Here is a 13,253-nt window from a genome sequence, read left to right on the forward strand (position 1 = left end):
ACTTTTTCTGCATACAACAAGCATCAGAAGTTTTAGTCTCATTTTACTCTCCAGTAAACACAGGCTTGAAAAATATTACTTTATTTTCCTTTCCATTCTCTCTGCTTCTCTGCACACAAGTATATTTAGTTACAAGATTACTGATTACTGTCATGCAGAATGATCTCTCTGTGGACTGACAGAATTGCTAGTGTTATAACAATTCCTCATGACAATACCTGGTTTTTAGTGTGGATTTCCGGTTCAGTAAATATCTTACTGATTATATTAATGAATGTGTGACATTTGCTACAAAAATTAAGCAAAAGCATGTTATGCTGTACATAGTGAGACAAATAATATACTTTCAAACTCTCTCTCTCTCTCTCTCTCTCTCTCTCTCTCACACACACACACACACACACACACATGACCAGTTTCTTCTGACAGCTGAAGCCAGACTATGAGCAGCAGCGGCAGTGCACGATAGGAGAGGCAACTAGGTGAGAGTAAGGAAGAGGCTGGGGTTGGGAGGGTGAGGGATAGCAGGATAGGGGTTGGGGGCAGTGAAGTGCTACTGGGTAGCGTGCAGGAACAAGGCACAGAGAGGTAAAATCAGAAGTAAAAAGACTGGGTGCATTAGTAGAGGGAACAGAGAAGGGCCTAGATGGCTGAGGACAATGACTAACAAAGGTTGAGGCCAGGAGAGTTACGGAAACGTTGGATATATTCCAGGGAGAGTTCCCAACAGTGCCATTCAGAAAAGCTGGTGTTGGTGGGAAGGATCCATATGCCATAGGCTGTGAACCAGTCAGTGAAATGAAGAATGTCATGTTGGGCGGCGTGCTCACTAACAGGGTCGTTCAGTTGTTTCTTGGCCACAGTTTGCAGTTTGTCAGTGGCCATTCATGCGGACAGACAGCTTGTTGGTTGTCATGCCCACATAGAGTGCAGTACTGTGGTTGCAGCTTAGCGTGTAGCTCATATGACTGGTTTCACAGGTAGCTCTGTCTCTGGTGGGATAGGTGATGTTTGTGCCCGGACTGGAGTAGGTGGTGGTGGGAGGATGTACGGGACAGGTCTTGCGTCTAGCTCTCTTAAGGGGATATGAGCCATAAGGTATGGTGGTGCGAGCAGGGGTTGTGTAGGGATGGATGAATATATTGTGTAGGTTCAATGGACGGCGGAATATAATGGTGAGAGGGATGGGAAGGATAGCAGGCATGACATTTCTTATTTCTGGGCATGACAAAGGGTAGTCAAAACCCAGGTGGAGAATGTAATTCAGTTGCTCCAGTCCTAGGTGGTACTGAGTTACAAGGGGAATGTTATTCTGTGGCTGGACAGTGAGGCTTTGGGAGGTGGTGGGTGACTAGAAAGATAAGGCACAGGAGATTGTTTTTGTACAAGGTTGGGAGGATAATTACGGTCTGTAAAGACTTCAGTGAGCCCCTTAGTATATTTCAAGACGGACTGCTTGTCACTGCAGATACAATGGCCACAGGTGGCTAGGCTGTATGGAAGAGACTTCTTGGTATGAAATGGGTAGCAGCTGTCAAAGTGGAGGTATTGCTGTTGGTTAGTAGGTCGGATATGGACAGAGGTACTGGTGTAGCCATCTTTGAGGTGGAGGTCAACATCTAGGAAGATGGCTTGTTGGGTTGAATAGGATCAGGTGAAGCAAATGGGAGAGAAGCTGTTGAGATTCTGGAGGAATGTGGATAGAGTGTCCTCATCCTCAATCCAGATCGCAAAGGTGTCATCAATGAATCTCAATCAGGTGAGGGGTCTAGGATTCTGGGTGTTTACATGGATTCCTCTAGATGGCCCATGATTAGGTTGGCATAGGATTGTGCCATGTGGGTGCCCATAACCATACACCAGATTTGTTTGTAGGTATTGCATTCAAAGGAGAAGTACTTGTGGCTGAGGATACAGCTGCTCATGTCGAACAAGTTGGAGGTTATTGGTTTGGAATCTGTCAGGTGTTGGAAAAGGTAGTGTTCAAAAACAGTAAGGCCATGGGCCATGTTAGTGCAAAGGGGGGTGGCTTAATAGTGACGAGCAGGGCACAGAATGGTAAAGGGAGAGGAACTGTGGAGAGTCGGTGGAGAAAATGGTTCCTATCTTTAGGAGGGCAGTAGGCTGAATGCATTGGCTTTGAGAGCACAGATTCTCTCATTGGGGCCACAGTAACCTGTTACTATGGGGTGTCCTGGTTGGCTGGGTTTATGAACTTTAGGAAGCATGTAGAAGGTAGGGGTGTGGGGATTGGTAGGGGTGCCAACCTATTCATGGGCCATCTAGAGGAATCCTTCCTAAATATACAGAATACTAAACCCCTCACCTGGTTCAGGTTCACTGATGACACTTTTGAAATCTGGATCAAGGTTGAGGACACTTTCCCACATTCCTCCAGAACCACAACAGCTTCTCCCCCACTTGATTCATCTATTTCTACTCAATCCAACAACCTCCGTAGATGTTGACCTCCATCTCAATGATGGCTACATCAGTACCACTGTCCATATCAAACCTACCAACCACCAGTAATACCTCCACTTCAACAGCTGCCACTTGTTCCATACCAAGAAGTCCCTTCCATACAGCCTAGCCACCTGTGGCTATCTCATCTGCAGTGACAAGCGGTCCCTCTCGAAATATACCGAAGGTCTCACTGACGCCTTTACAGATTATAGTTATCCTCCCAACCTTGTACAAAAACAAATCTCTGGTGCCTTATTTTTCCAGTCACCCACCACCTCCTAAAGTCTCACCATGCAGACACGGAGGAGCATTCCCTCGTAACTCAGTACCACCCAGGATTGGAGCAACTGAATTACATCCTCTGCCAGGGTTTCGACTACCTCTTGTCATGTGCTGAAATAAAAAATGTTCTGCCCACTATCCTCCCCATCCCTCCCACAGTGATATTCCTCCATCAACCGAACCTACGCAATATACTCGTCCATCCCTACACAACCCCTGCTCCCAACCCCTTACATCATAGCTCATATCCCTGTAATAGACCTAGTTGCAGGATCTGTCCCATACATCCTCCCACCACCACCTACTCCAGTCAAGTCATAAACATCACCTATCCCATCAAAGCCAGGTCTACCTGTGAAACCAGTCATGTGATCTACAAGCTAAGCCACAACCACTGTGCTGCATTCTATGTGGGCATAACAACCAAGAAGCTGTCTGTCTGCATGAATGGCCACTGATCAACTGTGGCCAAGAAACAACTGGGCCACCCTGTTACTGAGCACACCGACCAACATGACATATTTCATTTCAATGACTGGTTCAAAGCCTGTGCCATATGGATCCTTCCCGCCAACACCAGCTTTTCTGAATGGCACAGTTGGGAACTCTGCCTGGAATATATCCTACACTCCTGTAACCCTCCTGGTCTCTACCTTCGTTAATCATTGTCCTCGTCCATCCAGCGCCTTCCCTGTTCCCATTCCAGAACTAGGCAGCCCGCTGTTCCACCAAGGAACCCAGTTCTTCAGGGTGTCTACGTGGACAAGAAAAAAAAAAAATTCCCGGATTTTCCCCGGATTTCACAGTTAAAAACACAATTTCTCTCGGATGAAATTACGTATAAAGCGGGTGAAAATACATCCATGTTAAGTAACAGTATACTTTCCCTCGGAACTGTAAAACCTATCAGTCCTTCGAATCGTAAAGGTCTTATACCGGCAGAGGACGTCCCAGCACTTTAGGAAACGAAATCCAGGAAAAACAATGCGTTTGGAAAGTTGTTTGATGCGAGACAATATGCACAGAGTTTATTTTCGTATTGCGAAAGTATATACACAAATTACAGCAAGGTAGCTTCCGAAACTCTAAAATAGAGATTGCGTTGAGCGATGCACTTTTGTCAGCCAGTCATAGCTCATGTCATGTGATCTCGCTAGAAAATGACGGCAGTTATCCAGAGCACGAGGCCTACGAGAAAGACAGGCCGCGGCGCGTACGTTACGGAGGTAGGCCAAACTCGCTCAACTCGGCAAAGTGCGTTTCTACAAAAGTAACGCATCTCAAGCCACTATTCGTATTATTTTCTGGTGATCTGTTAGAAATGTAAACAATTGTGACATCATGCATATCAAATGCACGTTAGTTGCTACGGACGTACTGCATAACCTTCAACCTAAAGCCTTTGACACTTTTCGGTGTCGGCTCTCTGGTCTGTGCATTGTGTAAATTACCCATTTTCTATGCAACTAAACTTTTATTTTGGTGTTATTCTCTGATTATGTTTCATTGCTGCAGTATTATTCAGCAGTAGTGGATTAAAGTTCTTTGTCAGCGTATCAGATCTTACACGTCAAACCTACAAAACTTTAACTGAAATCAAAAACAATGAAAAATCCCGGAATTCTAAAAAATTCCCGGGTTTTTCCCGGATGAAAAAATTCCCGGGTTCTTCCTGGATCTCCCGGATGTCCCAGGCTGTATACACCCTGTTCTTTTACTTCCATACTATTCCGCTACCCTCTCCCTCCCGTCTCTCTCCCCTGCCCTCCATCTAACCTCCCAACGACACCTACCTGGCCACCCTCTCTCCACCTTGTCCCTGCACACTCCCCAGCAATACTTTACTGTCCCCATCCCTATCCTCCTATCCCCCACCCCTATGCAGCTATCCCTTATGCTCCCCAACCCAGCCTCCTCCTTACCTCTACCCAGCTGCCTCTCACATCATGCACTGCTGCTGCTCATAGTCCGACTTCAGCTGTGTGTGTGTGTGTGTGTGTGTGTGTGTGTGTGTGTGTGTGTGTCCCTCATTTTGTGACAGTCTTTTTGTTGTGCCTATATGCGACTCAGCCTCTCTGCTATGTAGTGAGCAGCAATTAACCATTTCATAATATTGTTACAAATGATGTTCTTTACATTACTTATGAATAAAAGCAAATGTGCTTTGATGGAACATGTTTTACACTAGGTAATTGTTCACTAGTAAAAGTAGATGACACTGCAATCAAAACATTATAACACTGCAGTAAGAAAATGTTAAAGAAATGGCTTTTCATTAAACAGCCCACGAAATGTGTAGTAGTGAAGACAGACATACCAAAATAACAAGTTAAAGGGCTCTGAGAATTTACAAATATTCAAAATGTTCATTCATCACTATTTACCAACACACACACACACACACACACACACACACACACACACACACACAAACACACATTTTCACAAATGACGTAGAAATTATAACACTAAATAGCGAAAATCACTTCAAATGTGTAAATGTATATAGTTGCTCAGAGCTCAGTTCTGAGACCTCTTAAGAGTATTTACATAAACTAGAATACATGCAAAGAGAATAAATCCAAGGCTTTAAAGGTTTCTTTGGGTACAGACCAGTGAAACCAGTCAGTAAAGACTGAAAAAGAGAACCTGATCAGAGAACACTTTCAAAACTTTGTTTGGTGGCACTAGTCAGTAAGACCACCCACAAATAGTATCAGAGATTATTAATTCATAAGGATTATCATTAACATATTCATTTCTTGAATTTAAAGATAGTTTCTTAATATAGCAATCTGAGAAGAGCTGCTTTATCATCATAGTGGAGAAATTCCAACACTTTATTATGCAAAAGAATAATTCATGTGTATCGTACATATTACAGTTCAAAGCATTGACTAGAAGTTTGTATGCCAGCAAGAAAATTATGGAGTAATAAACCAATACAATTTTGTATCTAAACATTTTCCAGGTAAACATGTAAGTGTTACTTCATGACTGGTGTTTTCAAAAAGAAAAGATAGCACTAACAGCAGAAGAAAACACTGATACCTACAAAGATACCAGAAGCAGTTGTAGTTCAGAAAACATGCAGCACACAGTACTAAACAGCTATGGCTCTTGTTATTGCCAAGCACATAATGTAAAAAGAAGTGTACATACCTCTGAGGGCTACAATCATGACATTAAGACAACATATTTGCATACACTTTAGCACAAATACTTGAATCAACAAAGTCACTAGTTTAGCATTTAAATTTCTGCTTGCCAGTGAAAAACATTTTTTTTTCTTTTTTTACTCAGCAAGATCGTTATAAAACACAGGACTTCAAATAATCTACCTTTTTTGGTATGGTCTTAATGAGGTAATATTCCTCAATCCAATAAGCTTTCCAGAATTCAGATAAATCAAACAGTATACATTAGCATGAGGATTTTCAACAATTATGAATGGACCAGTGCACATGTCAAAGAATTCTTTACTTTTGCTGTTAACATTTTAGATCTTTTGTGTGATTTCACAAGAACATAATCCCCAACCTTAAACTGTGTTACTTTTACTTTACTGTCATTTCTCTTTTTCCATGTTTGTGCCTGTTTGTTGTGATTTCTCTGACAATCTCCTCTCTTCCCTGTGTAGACAAAATTTTATTTGGTGGTGTGGGTATTCAATCAGTTCTGGTAGAATGTTTGCAGGTTTCTTATGAAACAATCTCAAAAGGGTAAATCCAGTAGAACTGTTTTGTAAGCTCTTCATTATGTCTTCAAAATCACTAATGTTTTCATACCAAGTAGGGTACTTATGACAACTACATGTATGGCATAGGTGATCCATCTCTATGTATCTTCCTGCAGAGTTTGACGATGGGTTATTCAATGAAATCAAAATGTGTTTAATTGCTGATCTTTCAACAAATGTTTTCCAGTTTTTCGATATGAACTATGATATATTATCTGACATAATGACTTCTGGCTTTCCTACCTTTTTTAAGTTATCCTTGTCAATCTTAGATATAATCTCTTTACTTGTGACATTTCTGACAGGGTGCAATTTTATAAATTTTGGAAATAAATGTCAACCACATCAAAAATGTAGCTGTGACAAAGATCCACAGAAGTCTATGGCTATCAAAACCATACTTTTAATAATGTACGGAATGTTCTGGTTGAGAGTAATGAAATATTCAGGAATAATTTTTGTGCTATTGTGCTCATTCGACTGCCAGCTCTTTCCAGGCTCCGGTGAGTGTCTGGGGTGATATGAGGGTGCAGTGTGGGGTAGGGCGAGGGATGGAGAGAATCGGAGGGAATGGGGGCAGAGGAAGCATCTAGCACTCTCGTGGGAGAGTGAGGATTCCTACGTGGACTAGTATGGGCTACAGGTAGACGGGACACATGGTAGACAGCTGAGCACTTGATTTCGTCTCCTTTATTCCTAAATATTTCATTACTCTCAACCAGAACATTATATATATATATATATATATATATATATATATATATATATATATATATATATATATATATATGAGGGAAACATTCCACGCGGGAAAAATATATTTAAAAACAAAGATGATGTGACTTACCATACGAAAGCGCTGGCAGGTCGATAGAAACACAAACAGACACATACATACACACAAAATACATACATACATACACACAAAATCTCTGCCCAAACTCTTTGCCTTTACAAATGTCTGTCTTTGTCTGTATATGTGTGGATGGATATGTGTGTGTGTGCACGCGAGTGTATACCTGTCCTTTTTTCCCCCTAAGATAAGTCTTTCCGCTCCCGGGATTGGAATGACTCCTTACCCTCTCCCTTAAAACCCACTTCCTTTCGTCTTTCCCTCTCCAACCGTTGGTTGCGAAAGCTTGAATTTTGTGTGTATGTTTGTGTGTCTATCAACATGCCAGCGCTTTCGTTCGGTAAGTTACATCATCTTTGTTTATATATATAGCTAGCAATTGTGCGTTTGTATGTCGACGACACAGCACTTCCGTCTTTAGGTGAATCCTTTATTTTTAAATAATTTGTTAAATCCATAGGGTTTTCGGGAATGATATTTTGGATTAAACCTTTCCGTGTCCTATTACTTACCTTTACTCTCTGACTGATATCAATGGAGACAGTTCCTCACTTTCCTTTTTAGCCCTATTGCAAAAATAAACATTCTCTTGTAACTTTTGAATGCACTTCTGAATACCAGTGTCTTTATGAATCATGAGCGTGGCTGATTATTTTTTTTCAACTTCCTCCTCTGGCCAGCATAGCTTCCAGTTATAAAAAGTAGAATCAGTCCTCCTAAACAGTGTATCTTTGCGTACTTTGAAAAATGTATCCAGTTTTTCAGACTCTTTCTACCCAAAAAGCTTTTGATTAACTTACAGTTTGAATCATTATCTTGATTTCAACTGATTCTGTCACACATGGCACTCATGACTTTCTCATCGTGAACACTCTTCATGAATCTCATCTTAAACTCCTTTTCCCCATGCTGATCATGTAATTCATTAATTCCACTTAATGGTAACCTAGGTAAAGCCTCTGCAACAACAGTCAGTATGTTTATTGTATACTACTTCATAGCCAAATTTCTGGAAAAACACGCCCTATCGTATGAGCCTTTCATGGCGTAATCTGCACTCTTGAAGGTAACTTAATGCTTTGTGATCAGAGTATACTTTGATTTTATGACAACAGAATTTCAAAACTTGTCAAATGGCCAGAGAATAGCCAATAAGTCTTTTTCATGTTTGATTAACCTACTTCCAAAAGCAATTCCTGAAATAACTCAGCACCTGGTGCATAATTATTGCTATTAGTGTGCAAGCAAAAAGGCAAACTGAAATCAGGTTGTGTACTAAATGTGAGTTGTTCAATTCTTACTTAATATATTCCAAAGCTTTCTGACATCCATCACCCCATATCCATCAGCATTTTTTTAAGTAAATAAAGTAAAAACTCTCAAACATAGTACATTCAAACTTTGGTTGCTAACAGTTTTGATAGAATCCACATAAACCAAAAAATGATTTTAACTGCTTTCTGTTATATGGTGCTTCAAATTTGGGAATGGTTTCTATTTTCCCAGGGTTAGCAAAAACCCCATCCTTAGTAATAATGTGACCTAAAAATTTAAGTTTTGATACAGCAGATATACATTTCTCTAATTTCAATGTCATTCACACTTGTCCAAGATTATTGTATATTTGTTTCAAAAGTTGAAAGTGTTTATTCCAATCTTGACCCCTTACCAAAACGTCATCTACAGAGATTGTCAGTATATACAAATCACTTGTGCAACTGGTTGTAGCATATTTTACAAGTTTGTGGTATCCATACCAAATAGAACTTCTGGGGGATATTGAAAGTATATAGAGAAGGGCAGCACGAATGGCCACAGGTTTGTTTGATCCGCGGAACTGTGTCACAGAGATGCTGAAGGAACTGAACTGGAAGGCTCTTGAAGAAAGAAGTAAACTATCCTGAGAAAGTCTATTAACAGTGTTTCACAAACCAGCATTAAGTGATGACTCTAGGCGTACCGTAAAAGGAGGTGAATCTGCTCAGGTGGTATCAATCCAAGGATTTACTGATTTTGCCAAGTTTGGATAACTGAGCATAGCATTTTAACAATTACATTGCAGCTGACCATTCTCATGAAATCTTGACTAATCTGTTAACAACAGTGGCACGTTGGAGTACACGGAACCAGCAAATCACATTGTCAGTAGGTGTGCGATTCTTGAGCTACACTCGTGTAGTCAACACTACAGTGCGAAAACTTCTGCTGGCGCATGTTACTTCCGAAGTGTAACTAGAAAGTTGCAATATTATTGCTTGCATGTGAACATCTTATGTGATACAGTTTCATTTTTTTGTTCATTGGTAATACTGCTTGGTCACTATGCAGGCCTAATAACAAAATTGCATTTTTGTTGGGTGAATCCGATCGTGCGAGTATACCAAAAGGTCCTGGGACCAAGACAGAAATCTAACTACAAACCAGAATTTCTTCTAAACATAGTGAAAGCTGTCAAATCAGGAAAATTAAGCATCCGGAAAGCTTCAGAACTATACACAGTTCTAAATACCACATTAAAAAACAAACTCAAGGAAAGGTACAAATACAGAATTGGTGGCTAACTAATGTTAACCAATAGTGAGAAAAAAAAGCTTGGTTGAAGGACAATTGTGTCGTGTGAAATGGGGGTTTCCTTTGCAGAATAATGATGTTAGGGACATGGTACAGGCATATCTCAATTGAGCAGGGAGCATTGGAGAAAGATGTGACAATCGATCTGGGCACAATTGGGTAAAATCTTTTCTGAAATGAAATAAAGAACTAATGGTTAGAGTAAGTGAAAATGTGAAGAGGGCAAAAGCAGCAGTTACCCGAGAAACAGTGACTGATTATTTTAAAAACCTTGAAGTGACCTTGAGTGGTGTCCCTCCCTCCAACATTATAAATTATGATGAGACAAACTTTTGTGACGATCCTGCCCAAGTGAAAGTAATAGTGAAGCGAGGCGCAACACATCCTGAAAGGTTAGTGGATAGCTCTAAGTCAAGTATCAGTGTAATTGATAGCAGCGCCTGCCAATGGCTCAGTCCTCCGACCATACACACTTTATAGAGCAAAACACCTCTACCATACTTGGGCTGACTGGGGCATAACTGGTGCAGGTTATAATAGGAATCAAACTGGTTGGTTTGACCTAAAAATGTTTGAATCATGGTTTGTTGAAATTGTCTTGCCTTATGCCTGGCAATTAGAGGGACCTAAAGTGATTGTAGGTGACAATCTCTCGAGTCATCTGTCATATAACATGATAAAACTGTGCCAGGAACAGGACACTAAATTTGCACTTCTACCATCTAATTCTACTAATTTGTGCCAGGCACTTGATGTGGCCTTTTTTTAGACCTTTAAAATTTGCTTGGAGAAATGTGCTAGATGATTAGAAAAGGAAGAATAGAGAAGTGGTGCCAAAATCCGAATTTCCTAGGTTGTTGAAAAAACCGTTGAATATATCAAACATAATATCTAGGTTCAGAAAAGCAGGAATTTTTCCTTTCTGTGCCGATAAAGTCATTTTACAGATTCCAGAAGCACCGATAACAATGCAAATGGCACCAGCTCATCAGAAGTTTCTTGGGCAGCAGCCTTCAAAACACAATCGAAACAGGTTTGCTCTAATGAAACAAATTAAAAAAAAAAAAAAAAAAAAAAAAACCAGCCGTTTTTGATCTGATTCACCTCATTTTACGGTATACTAGAATTCCCTAAGTATAGCTCACATAAGTATCATGAGGATAAGATTAGAATAACTAATGCATGCACAGAGGCATTCAAACTATCATTCTTCCTGTGCTCCATACATCAATTGAAAGAGAAGAAATCCTAATAATTTGTACAATGGGACGTACCTTTTGCAAAGCATATCACAGTGGTTCGCAGAGTATGGATGTAGATGTAACTGTAGAATCACAAGGTTGAAGTACACCACTCCTGATACATAGTTTCACTTTAAAAGACAATGATTTAATTATTATTTATTAATTGGATCAATGCTAAAGACACATCGATAGTGTGTTCCAATGAGGAAATACTTAGGACAGTGCTGTAGCTCCGCTGTAGCAACAACCTCAGACTGTCAGCACGTGTGTGTGTGTGTGTGTGTGTGTGTGTGTGTGTGTGTGTGTGTGTGTGTGTGTGTGTGTGTGCGCGCGCGCAATATTTTGTATTTATGGCCTCCATCATTCCATTTGGAGTTTTGCAATCCATGCTTACACAATTTTGGTGTCTTCGTATCAAACCCTATCAGCTTGATATTTTCTCACGTTCCAATTAACTTTCACTGAATTACAGTTGTGCTGGTGCAAACACAACAAAATTACATCAGCAAACTAAGAGAAAATTGAATGACAAACCCTACTCCACAACATACTGTTGGACATAACTCGCTGTTACAGTAGGCAGCCGTTTCCAGAGAAGTGTGGCACTATCTTAGTACTGACCTACCTATCAGTACCGCTTCTTTGAGGGCCAGCCATACTTCTCCAACCTGTGAAACCCACCTGACCTTACTTTTAATGCAGTTATCAGCACACTGCAATGCCAAAATACGGATTCTTCAACAACCACACTAGTGGAATTTGCATACTATTAACAATAAAGAAAAACCAATTCTGGTAGAAGCAAACTCTCTCGTACAGGCACAGCATCCTCAAATTAAGTGGCTGTATATTTGTCATTACATCAAAACAAATTCAAGGATGGCACCCCTTAAACATCAAAGTGTCATTAACAGCAGTACACAAGCAATTATTACTTTTTCTTGTGTATAATGCCTTTTAGTTACCTGCATATAATTGGCGATTATCTTCTTGTTGTATCTTAAAAGCACATTACAGATTATTTCAAAACATACTAAAGTAAACACTTGTCATTTTAACTTACAGAGTTTAGTTGAACAGACGAGGAGGAGATTAGTGTTTAACGTCCAATACACGAGTTCATTACAGATGGAGTACAAATTCAGATTAAAGAATCATGACAAAGGAAACTGGCTGTGCCATTTCAAAGGAACCATGCTGGCATTTGCCTAAAGCAATTTAGGGAAATCACAGAAAACATAAATCAGGGTGGCCGTATGCGGGTTCCAACCATCATCCTCCCAAATGCGAGTCAGTGTGCTGTCAATTGCACCACCTCACTCCGTCTGAACAGACAAGATGAATGAGACTGAGCCTGAAGATTCAGGGGTTCAGCAGTTGGCTTGTCAAAAGAGTTATGGTGCCGAGACCTGATCCATCTCTCAGCAAATTTTTCTATACTGCAAAAATGCAGTGGAGGTCCATTTAGTGAAATAGAAAGATTTGAAAATGTCGGAATTTGTAACTAATTCCTCTGATCCATCAGTGTTCAATTCAGGACACTAAATCCACATTCACATTCATCAATATATGTAGTTATAATTTCGATTGCTTTCACAAGTTCTTTCACGGATGTGGTACTGTGTTGGGGATTTTCTTTATATAGTCAAAAATCTTTAATTAGTGATGCACATGTGCTTTTATTTACTTTAAAATCCAACTTCTTACAGAAACGAGGAATTGACACATCACCATGAAACACACATACATATTCATCTGAAAATCATGTCTTAATATGGCTGCATCCAAAAATAAATCCAAGTCTGGAAAGGGGTTTTTATACTGTCTACCAAAAACTAAAAACATTTCTTTCAAAACGTTTGTTAAATTCACTGTAAGATAGTTCTTTAATTTCAACTACTTTGGATGTACACTTTTTCTCCAACTCTTGTACTATCATGTTAACTCTTAGCGTGTCACTTGCTTATGATGACACAATCTATACTATAATACTTGCAGAAGTTCTCGGGCATCATAAAGTACAACTAATCCCATTACATGCAATCATTTTTTAGACTTTTGGCAACCCTTCAAATTTAGATCAGTCTGACTCAGTTTT

This window comes from Schistocerca americana, chromosome 5, assembly GCF_021461395.2.
Source record: "Schistocerca americana isolate TAMUIC-IGC-003095 chromosome 5, iqSchAmer2.1, whole genome shotgun sequence".
In the NCBI taxonomy this organism is placed as follows: Eukaryota; Metazoa; Arthropoda; class Insecta; order Orthoptera; family Acrididae; genus Schistocerca; species Schistocerca americana.